The sequence below is a fragment of the Pleurodeles waltl genome, chromosome 4_2, assembly GCF_031143425.1.
Source record: "Pleurodeles waltl isolate 20211129_DDA chromosome 4_2, aPleWal1.hap1.20221129, whole genome shotgun sequence".
Taxonomy (NCBI): domain Eukaryota; kingdom Metazoa; phylum Chordata; class Amphibia; order Caudata; family Salamandridae; genus Pleurodeles; species Pleurodeles waltl.
The window spans coordinates 76,353,137-76,362,372 of NC_090443.1; the positions used below are offsets into that span (position 1 = coordinate 76,353,137).

General features: G+C 47.3%; 1 long non-coding RNA gene across 2 annotated transcripts in view; it reads left to right on the forward strand.

Annotated features, from left to right (window-relative positions):
• LOC138294079 (uncharacterized) overlaps positions 1-4,371 on the forward strand; it is a 120,076-nt gene extending 115,705 nt beyond the window's left edge. The window contains exon 3 of one of the 2 annotated variants that reach the window (XR_011203171.1): positions 4,240-4,371. This is a non-coding gene — a long non-coding RNA (uncharacterized lncRNA). The remainder of the gene's footprint in view (positions 1-4,239) is intronic. The other variant, XR_011203170.1, reaches the window with a different exon arrangement.
• Positions 4,372-9,236: the final 4,865 nt, after the last annotated feature.

Consider the following 9,236-nt stretch of genomic DNA (forward strand, 5'->3'; position numbering starts at 1 on the left):
CAGTGATTTCAGAGGTGTTGGTCTCTCCTGTGAGGGAACCAGCATCTCTGACTATTATTTTTGGAGTCAGGGTTTGAGGGACCCTGTTCTCCCTAGATAGGACTGGTAGGGGGGAATTGTCCTCCAAGTCACTATCCTCTTCCTCTGAGTTGCCACCCTCAGAGGGGTTGGCCTTTTCAAACTCTGCCAAAAGCTCCTGGAGCTGTATTTTGGTAGGTTTGGGGCCCATTGTTATTTTCTTTATTTTACAGAGTGACCTTAGCTCCCTCATCTTAAGATGGAGGTAAGGTGTGGTGTCGAGTTCCACCACAGTCACATCTGTGCTAGACATTTTGCTTCTAAAAGTTGGAATACTTTTTAAGAATCTACAACTAGTTCTAGGTTCTAATTCAAACTTTTACAAACTTTTAAACTCTAAAAGAAATGCTAAACAGGATCTAACACAAGGCCCTAGCAGGTCTTTTAAGAATTTAGAAAACTTTTCAAATTGCAAAAATCAATTTCTAATGACAATTTTGGAATTTGTCGTGTGATCAGGTATTGGCTGAGTAGTCCAGCAAATGCAAAGTCATTTACCCCACCGCTGATCCACCAATGTAGGAAGTTGGCTCTGTATGTGCTATTTCAAAGTAAGGAATAGCATGCACAGAGTCCAAGGGTTCCCCTTAGAGGTAAAATAGTGGTAAAAATAGATAATACTAATGCTCTATTTTGTGGTAGTGTGGTCGAGCAGTAGGCTTATCCAAGGAGTAGTGTTAAGCATTTGTTGTACATACACATAGACAATAAATGAGGTACACACACTCAGAGACAAATCCAGCCAATAGGTTTTGTATAGAAAAATGTCTTTTCTTAGTTTATTTTAAGAACCACAGGTTCAAATTCTACATGTAATATCTCATTTGAAAGGTATTGCAGGTAAGTACTTTAGGAACTTTAACTCATAAAAATTGCATGTATACTTTTCAAGTTATTGACAAATAGCTGTTTTAAAAGTGGACACTTAGTGCAATTTTCACAGTTCCTGGGGGAGGTAAGTTTTTGTTAGTTTTACCAGGTAAGTAAGACACTTACAGGGTTCAGTTCTTGGTCCAAGGTAGCCCACCGTTGGGGGTTCAGAGCAACCCCAAGTCACCACACCAGCAGCTCAGGGCCGGTCAGGTGCAGAGTTCAAAGTGGTGCCCAAAACACATAGGCTAGAATGGAGAGAAGGGGGTGCCCCGGTTCCGGTCTGCTTGCAGGTAAGTACCCGCGTCTTCGGAGGGCAGACCAGGGGGGTTTTGTAGGGCACCGGGGGGGACACAAGTCCACACAGAAATTTCACCCACAGCGGCGCGGGGGCGGCCGGGTGCAGTGTAGAAACAAGCGTCGGGTTCGCAATGTTAGTCTATGAGAGATCTCGGGATCTCTTCAGCGCTGCAGGCAGGCAAGGGGGGGGTTCCTCGGGGAAACCTCCACTTGGGCAAGGGAGAGGGACTCCTGGGGGTCACTTCTCCAGTGAAAGTCCGGTCCTTCAGGTCCTGGGGGCTGCGGGTGCAGGGTCTCTCCCAGGTGTCGGGACTTTAGGTTCAAAGAGTCGCGGTCAGGGGAAGCCTCGGGATTCCCTCTGCAGGCGGCGCTGTGGGGGCTCAGGGGGGACAGGTTTTGGTACTCACAGTATCAGAGTAGTCCTGGGGTCCCTCCTGAGGTGTTGGATCGCCACCAGCCGAGTCGGGGTCGCCGGGTGCAGTGTTGCAAGTCTCACGCTTCTTGCGGGGAGCTTGCAGGGATCTTTAAAGCTGCTGGAAACAAAGTTGCAGCTTTTCTTGGAGCAGGTCCGCTGTCCTCGGGAGTTTCTTGTCTTTTCGAAGCAGGGGCAGTCCTCAGAGGATGTCGAGGTCGCTGGTCCCTTTGGAAGGCGTCGCTGGAGCAGGATCTTTGGAAGGCAGGAGACAGGCCGGTGAGTTTCTGGAGCCAAGGCAGTTGTCGTCTTCTGGTCTTCCGCTGCAGGGGTTTTCAGCTAGGCAGTCCTTCTTCTTGTAGTTGCAGGAATCTAATTTTCTAGGGTTCAGGGTAGCCCTTAAATACTAAATTTAAGGGCGTGTTTAGGTCTGGGGGGTTAGTAGCCAATGGCTACTAGCCCTGAGGGTGGGTACACCCTCTTTGTGCCTCCTCCCAAGGGGAGGGGGTCACAATCCTAACCCTATTGGGGGAATCCTCCATCTGCAAGATGGAGGATTTCTAAAAGTCAGAGTCACCTCAGTTCAGGACACCTTAGGGGCTGTCCTGACTGGCCAGTGACTCCTCCTTGTTGCTTTCTTTGTTCCCTCCAGCCTTGCCGCCAAAAGTGGGGGCCGTGGCCGGAGGGGGCGGGCAACTCCACTAAGCTGGAGTGCCCTGCTGGGCTGTGACAAAGGGGGGAGCCTTTGAGGCTCACCGCCAGGTGTCACAGCTCCTGCCTGGGGGAGGTGTTAGCATCTCCACCCAGTGCAGGCTTTGTTACTGGCCTCAGAGTGACAAAGGCACTCTCCCCATGGGGCCAGCAACATGTCTCTAGTGTGGCAGGCTGCTGGAACCAGTCAGCCTACACAGATAGTTGGTTAAGTTTCAGGGGGCACCTCTAAGGTGCCCTCTGTGGTGCATTTTACAATAAAATGTACACTGGCATCAGTGTGCATTTATTGTGCTGAGAAGTTTGATACCAAACTTCCCAGTTTTCAGTGTAGCCATTATGGTGCTGTGGAGTTCGTGTTTGACAGACTCCCAGACCATATACTCTTATGGCTACCCTGCACTTACAATGTCTAAGGTTTTGTTTAGACACTGTAGGGGTACCATGCTCATGCACTGGTACCCTCACCTATGGTATAGTGCACCCTGCCTTAGGGCTGTAAGGCCTGCTAGAGGGGTGTCTTACCTATACTGCATAGGCAGTGAGAGGCTGGCATGGCACCCTGGGGGGAGTGCCATGTCGACTTACTCGTTTTGTCCTCACTAGCACACACAAGCTGGCAAGCAGTGTGTCTGTGCTGAGTGAGAGGTCTCCAGGGTGGCATAAGACATGCTGCAGCCCTTAGAGACCTTCCTTGGCATCAGGGCCCTTGGTACTAGAAGTACCAGTTACAAGGGACTTATCTGGATGCCAGGGTCTGCCAATTGTGGATACAAAAGTACAGGTTAGGGAAAGAACACTGGTGCTGGGGCCTGGTTAGCAGGCCTCAGCACACTTTCAATTGTAAACATAGCATCAGCAAAGGCAAAAAAGTCAGGGGGCAACCATGCCAAGGAGGCATTTCCTTACAATTACTGCTTGGACTCTGAGGTCAGAAGGGATGGCCATTTTGCACGGTCAGTGCTGCAGGATTTCTTGGTTTGACCATTCAGGCACCCACCACTGAGTGCGGTACTGCTTTGGGACTCTATTCATTAGGTGAGGAATCCACAGGTAGTTGTATCCATCAGAAGAACGAGTTACTTACCTTCGGTAGCGACTTTTCTGGTGGATAGATTAGCTACCTGTGGATTCCTCGCGGTCCCACCCGCCTCCCCGTTGCCTGTTTGGTCTAACCAAGTAATTCTTGAGTGTGCTCCTCTTGGTTTTGAGGATTTGTATATATGTTTATATCTATATATATAGTTCCTATATTTATTTACTTGTTTAAAAAAAAATGGTAGGTTGAATTCTCAGAATGATGTGTTTGTTTGGAATATCATCAAATATTACTATTGTTCTTTCATCTCAATGGCCTATTATTCTCATGCACGTAAAAAATGTTGGTTCTGACGTCGGCACGTCGGCGAGGACCTCTTATTGCCTGTATGACGTCAGACGGCATCGCGTGGGCAACTGTGACGTCCTCGTCGACGTGCAGAAGCTAGGAAGAAGATTTCCGTCGAATGCTGGCGCAATGGGAGTATTCATTAGGTGAGGAATCCACAGGAAGCTAATGTATCCACCAGAAAAGTCGCTACCGAAGGTAAGTAACTCGTTCTTTAATAGCATTATGTCCATGGCAGTGAAGGGGTTAAGGACATGAAGACAACACCCGCTTTAGCAAGAGGTTTCTGTTAACCCGGTGACAAAGTTGATGCAGGATACATTTGGGACTTTCCTATGGTAGTAGTATGACTATTTTGCCATTATCATGCTTTTGAATACTGTATTTGAGATTTAAGGTGACATTGCTATTTGCGTGCCCTCCACTTGAACGTCATATTGGTTCTGCATGGAATAGTTACAAGTTGTATTTTCTCTTCTAGGGAATGACGGCTCCAAACGGGAATGAACAAGAAGGAACTGACCATTTTTATCTCACGAAGAAAGAGGGGACATAAACATGCACTATGTTATGAATTTAGAGTTTGATAGGTTATGTGGAATACCCCTTCCCTAAGATTTCTGTGAAATAAAGTTTTTTTTTCTAATTGTAAAGTCTGCTGATTAATAAAATGGACAAAGGAAATGCATAATCCATGGCTCCGGTCTTGAGATTGAATCATAGTTCATAATTTCAATAATTATCAAAAGTAAATGTGCTTTGCTAATGTGTCCCTCATTAGTGCTGACCTACCATTAGTATTTTTTAGTGAAAGCTAACTACCCAACTGCATCTCCAATACATTTTTTTAACCAGTTTTAAATTGCATTTTCAATATCACAATCTTGAATAAATTACATCTATGAAAGTTACATTATCATTAGTAAAATCCACAATCCAGCTACATCGTCATTAATAAAATAGTTTCACATCAGTATCAGCAGGAGTCCTTGGTTCAGTCCTTAAACAGAAACATTTGAAAAAACAAGTCATGTGTCGATGTTAACTCACATTCTGCCATTACCATAAGTGCTATTCAATCTTCCTATCTCAAGCAGGTACTGCAAACATTGAAAATCAACAGTGACATCCATGAAGCTATAATGGCCACTAGGAAGCTATTCGGGGACATCAAAGGGTGTAACAGAAGGGTGTTGTCACTCACCCATGGACAGGCTGGAAGGGGTTATGATGGAGGTGTGGGAATGTGGATAAAAGGGGATGGGGGAGGAGGGGGTTATGTCCCCACCAGGGTAGGTTTAAGTACGGGCCACCAACTCTTGAATGTGTGCAAGTCAAGTAATAGTGCTTCCCATTCCACATTTCTGGGGTATTTGCGTAGTCCTCATATTTCTTGCCTCCTGAGCTCCACTCCCTGTCCCCACTTCAGTATTGCCGCACACCAGTGGGCTATATCTAACAATACCTGGGCTTTCCAGTGCATGGCAATTAGTCTGCATGCTATCAGCAATGCTTGGTTTATAAACCGGTTCGCAGCTTTATCTGTTTTTGAGCACCTGAACAATCCCAACAGTGCAACTTCCATTGTGAAAACATCCAGTCACCTCTCAGCAAGTTGGACACTGACACCCATAAGGTTACAGACTGAGCAACTCCAGAATACGTGCATCGTGTCAGCACCTGCATGTTGGCATCTCGGACAAACTGAGGAGGACCCAAACATTTAGGACAGAGTTGCAGGAGTGAGGTAAGCTATATGAAATATATTATGCAGGATCTACTGAACTTGGTATTCTGCATCATCCTGGGGTATGTAAGTACTGTTTCCAGTATTTCCTTGTCGACTCGCCACCTAAGCCCCACTCCCTAAGGACTACATTTAACAGGTTCTGTGCGGTGTATGCTAGTGCACAAACAAACCAGGTGACAAGTCTACAGCCTCAACCCATTATATACAGTGTGTGTATGAGAGGGTGCTTATGGGGTTGCCATGGAGCCAAAGATGGCAGCCGTGGAGTAACTTTGCTCCAGGACCTGAATGCCGCAATCAACATTAATCCTGCCATTACACACACACACACACACACACGACACACACACAGACAGACACAGTGCTGCATCAGACTGTCGACTGGCCAGAACCAACCTTGCATACCATACCGGGGCATGCCCGGCACAGGGGGAGGGGGAGGGGGTAGGGAGCTGGCTACTACAAAGACCACAGCTGACACTAGCAGACTTTTACCCCACGGAACATGATTTTAGTCATCCTGCATACAGTGATCCAGCAACGTATTGGCGCGGTAGACTGGGAACACACCATGGGTAAACCGAAATCACCAAAACCTCACCCCCCTGTCCACCCTATCCCACACTCCATCATGGGGAGGAGCCTTGACACGGGGCAAAGACCTCCAGCTCTCCACAGGACATGGGTGAAAAACAGGCCACCATCCTACTTACCAATAAATCCTCTTGCTCATCAGTAGAAGCACACATAAAGGAGATATGTATGGAATTTGGTCTCCTTCAGAAGGACCTGCGAAAACTGGCTTCCCGGTTCACCAACACAGAACGTAATATCACAGAGATGGTACCACAGCCGAAGACCCAAAAACAGACCACCCAAGACCTTCTGGACAAAGTGCACTTGTTAGGTACATGCTGAGTCATGCCAGGCTAATGCCAAGTGAAGCATGCCAATGAAACTCATGACCAGGTTGTGACCCTGCCATTAGCAGACTACCTGTAAAAACCAAAGACCACGGGCCAGCCCATCCACTTCTTTCTTCAACACTGTAGGCGGCTTTTTAATCAGTCTGCTCCACACTATTAACGAGGGCTTCCTGAGGCACCGTACTGTAGTATCTCTCGGATTGCCAGCCTAACTCTAGCAAATACACAGCTCGAATCCACTCATAAGGGGACAAACCTTGATAACTGCTGGTGTGGTGGTCCCCTACAAGAACAGAAATCACCCTGCCTACAGGCTGGATATTACAATTGCAATCTGCCATTCTTCAGTATGTATCACTCTGACCTACACAGCTAACTGGCCACCCCTATAATATCTGTCGCCTATTCAGTGTAATAGACCAGGCATCCCCACTATATACTAGATCAGCCTAATAGTCTGTATTGATTGACTCTTATGGAGCACCTGTTTGCGACCCTATCATCCTTCGTTCTAGGTCCATGCCTCCTAGCTTACAACAAACTACTAAACAAAAACCTCTCTTCAAGGGTCCAAGAGGGCTGCCTAATATTGTCCCCCTTTCCTGTTGGTCGTGGTTAAACAGGGTTGTCCCATCTCCCCAATCCTGTTCTCCATATCCATGTAGCCAATGGCGCACTGCCTCAGTTGGAAGAGCCCCGTTTGTGGGGGGAGGGAGGAGCTGGGGGGGGAATACAGCTGCACGGAGGAACTTAGTGTTCCTTTACGCAAATTATGTTCTACTTTACATCTGAGACATGAAAATCGACACCTCCTGTTCGACATCTGCCTTTCAGGACTTCGAAGCGGTGACTGGGCTCCAAGTTAACTAGGGAAAATTCTATACTTTCTTGTTCCGAGGTGAAACCCCACACCGCCAACATTGCCCCTACACCCTTAGCTTGGAAGTCCACAGCCTTCCGTTACCTGGGGTTCCACTTCACCACTTGCAGGAAGACAAATTTGAGGGCAACTCTGTCAGCAGCTCCCCAGAGCCCTCACCAACAAGATTGCATTCTCAAAGATGATAATCCTTCCCCAATTGCAGTATTTTGTCAACATACCAGCCTTTCCACCATACCACTTCTGTGATCTAGATCATTTGATGGGGGATACAATCTGGAATGATGGGTTGATAGTGGTTCAGGGAGGTTTGAGGGGACCCATGTTTCGAGTCTTACTACCTGGTGGCACAGCTTGATTGGGTGGCTAGATGGCTGGTGGGCAAAAACACATTCAAGATCACCACTGATGATGCCCTGCTCCTTTCCTGGATGGTTGCCGTGGAAATGTCTAACCAGAAACTTTCGCCTAACAAACAAACCAGATTGCTCCATATGCCCCTAACATTGCAATACAGGGCCTCACCAGCGTGTAGGGCTCATTGACAAGAGAGCAGCTACCAGACTGACAGGCACACTCATTTGACACAGTGGAAGACCTCTTCCGGGATGGCCAGCTTTTGACCAGGACTATGACATCTCCCAGGACAATTCATCACATACTGATGACTGCTGCCTCAATGGACTCCCTATGGTAAATCCTTACAGAAAAAACTAGACACAAAGTTGTTTGTATAATATATCAAATGGTACACGGGTGACATCTTATCATTTGGCTTTGTAAAGCCATTGGAACACTTCGACATACCCCTGATGCAACTTAGGCAGTTCTGTACGGAGAACCACAGGAGGCATTTTCATGATCATCAATGTGCCAGGGCGCTGGAATCACATAAGATGGTACGACATAAAGCAAGCTACAAGAATAACCAATAAGTGCTTCTACATAAGGGCTACCTCAACCCCTCCCCCCCCCTTAACAGAATATTCCTAGTGGCACACCTCACCTGCCTGAGATGCTCTTTCCCAGTGGTGCACCTTCAACACATGCTCTAGTCCTGCTCCACATTGGCACACTTTTGGGACAAGCTGCATAGCACTTTGGCCACAGTCCCATAACTTAATGCCACCGCACTAGGATTATTCCCATTGATGGAACCAACACAAAGTACAAGCCAAATTTGCTAAGCTGGCCCTCTTATTGGCCAAATGCCTCCTCTCTTTGTATTGAAAGGCCCCGCAACCGCGTCGCAGGCCCATGGCAATTGGCAGTGTCCTGCTAGGATGAGGCAGATAGGCTTGCACTACACTGGTTGTAGGCCGGCTGTATCAGACAGTGCCCCATCGCAGCAGCATGGGATGTGATGTTGCTACAATATAAGGCCCTTACAGCAGGTGCTTCCCCTTGAAAAACCCATAACTCACTAAACCACAGCCTTACCCAATGACAAAGTGGAACCTTACCCATGCCAACGGGAGGCCCCATATTGATGAAGGCATCACGATTTCATCAGTTTACCCACACAACACCTCTCAATTCCCCAGTCAGATGAGAACTTCTCTTGCAATGCCCCTATGCAGGTGTACACATCACAAAGGAGAACCGCCACCTTTCTCCTCAATCCACCCATCCCCTCCTGTTAAAGCAACCTCTCATGTAACTACCCTTTATGTGCTCACTGTCACCAGGAACTTCATACAATTAAGAGGCCTGAAGGACAACCGACACATGGCCAAAGTTTGCCTTTCTGCTCCCAATTAGAGAGTTCAGCTCTTTTCCAAATAATTATTTCTGTTTATTTCCCAACACAGCACTTATTACATACAGCGCAACTCTGAGTGCTCCTGAATTCCTTGACCAGCAGCTTTCCACCATAGTTAGCCGCCCTCAAATTGCAAATCGTACCAGGCAATTTCCACTGC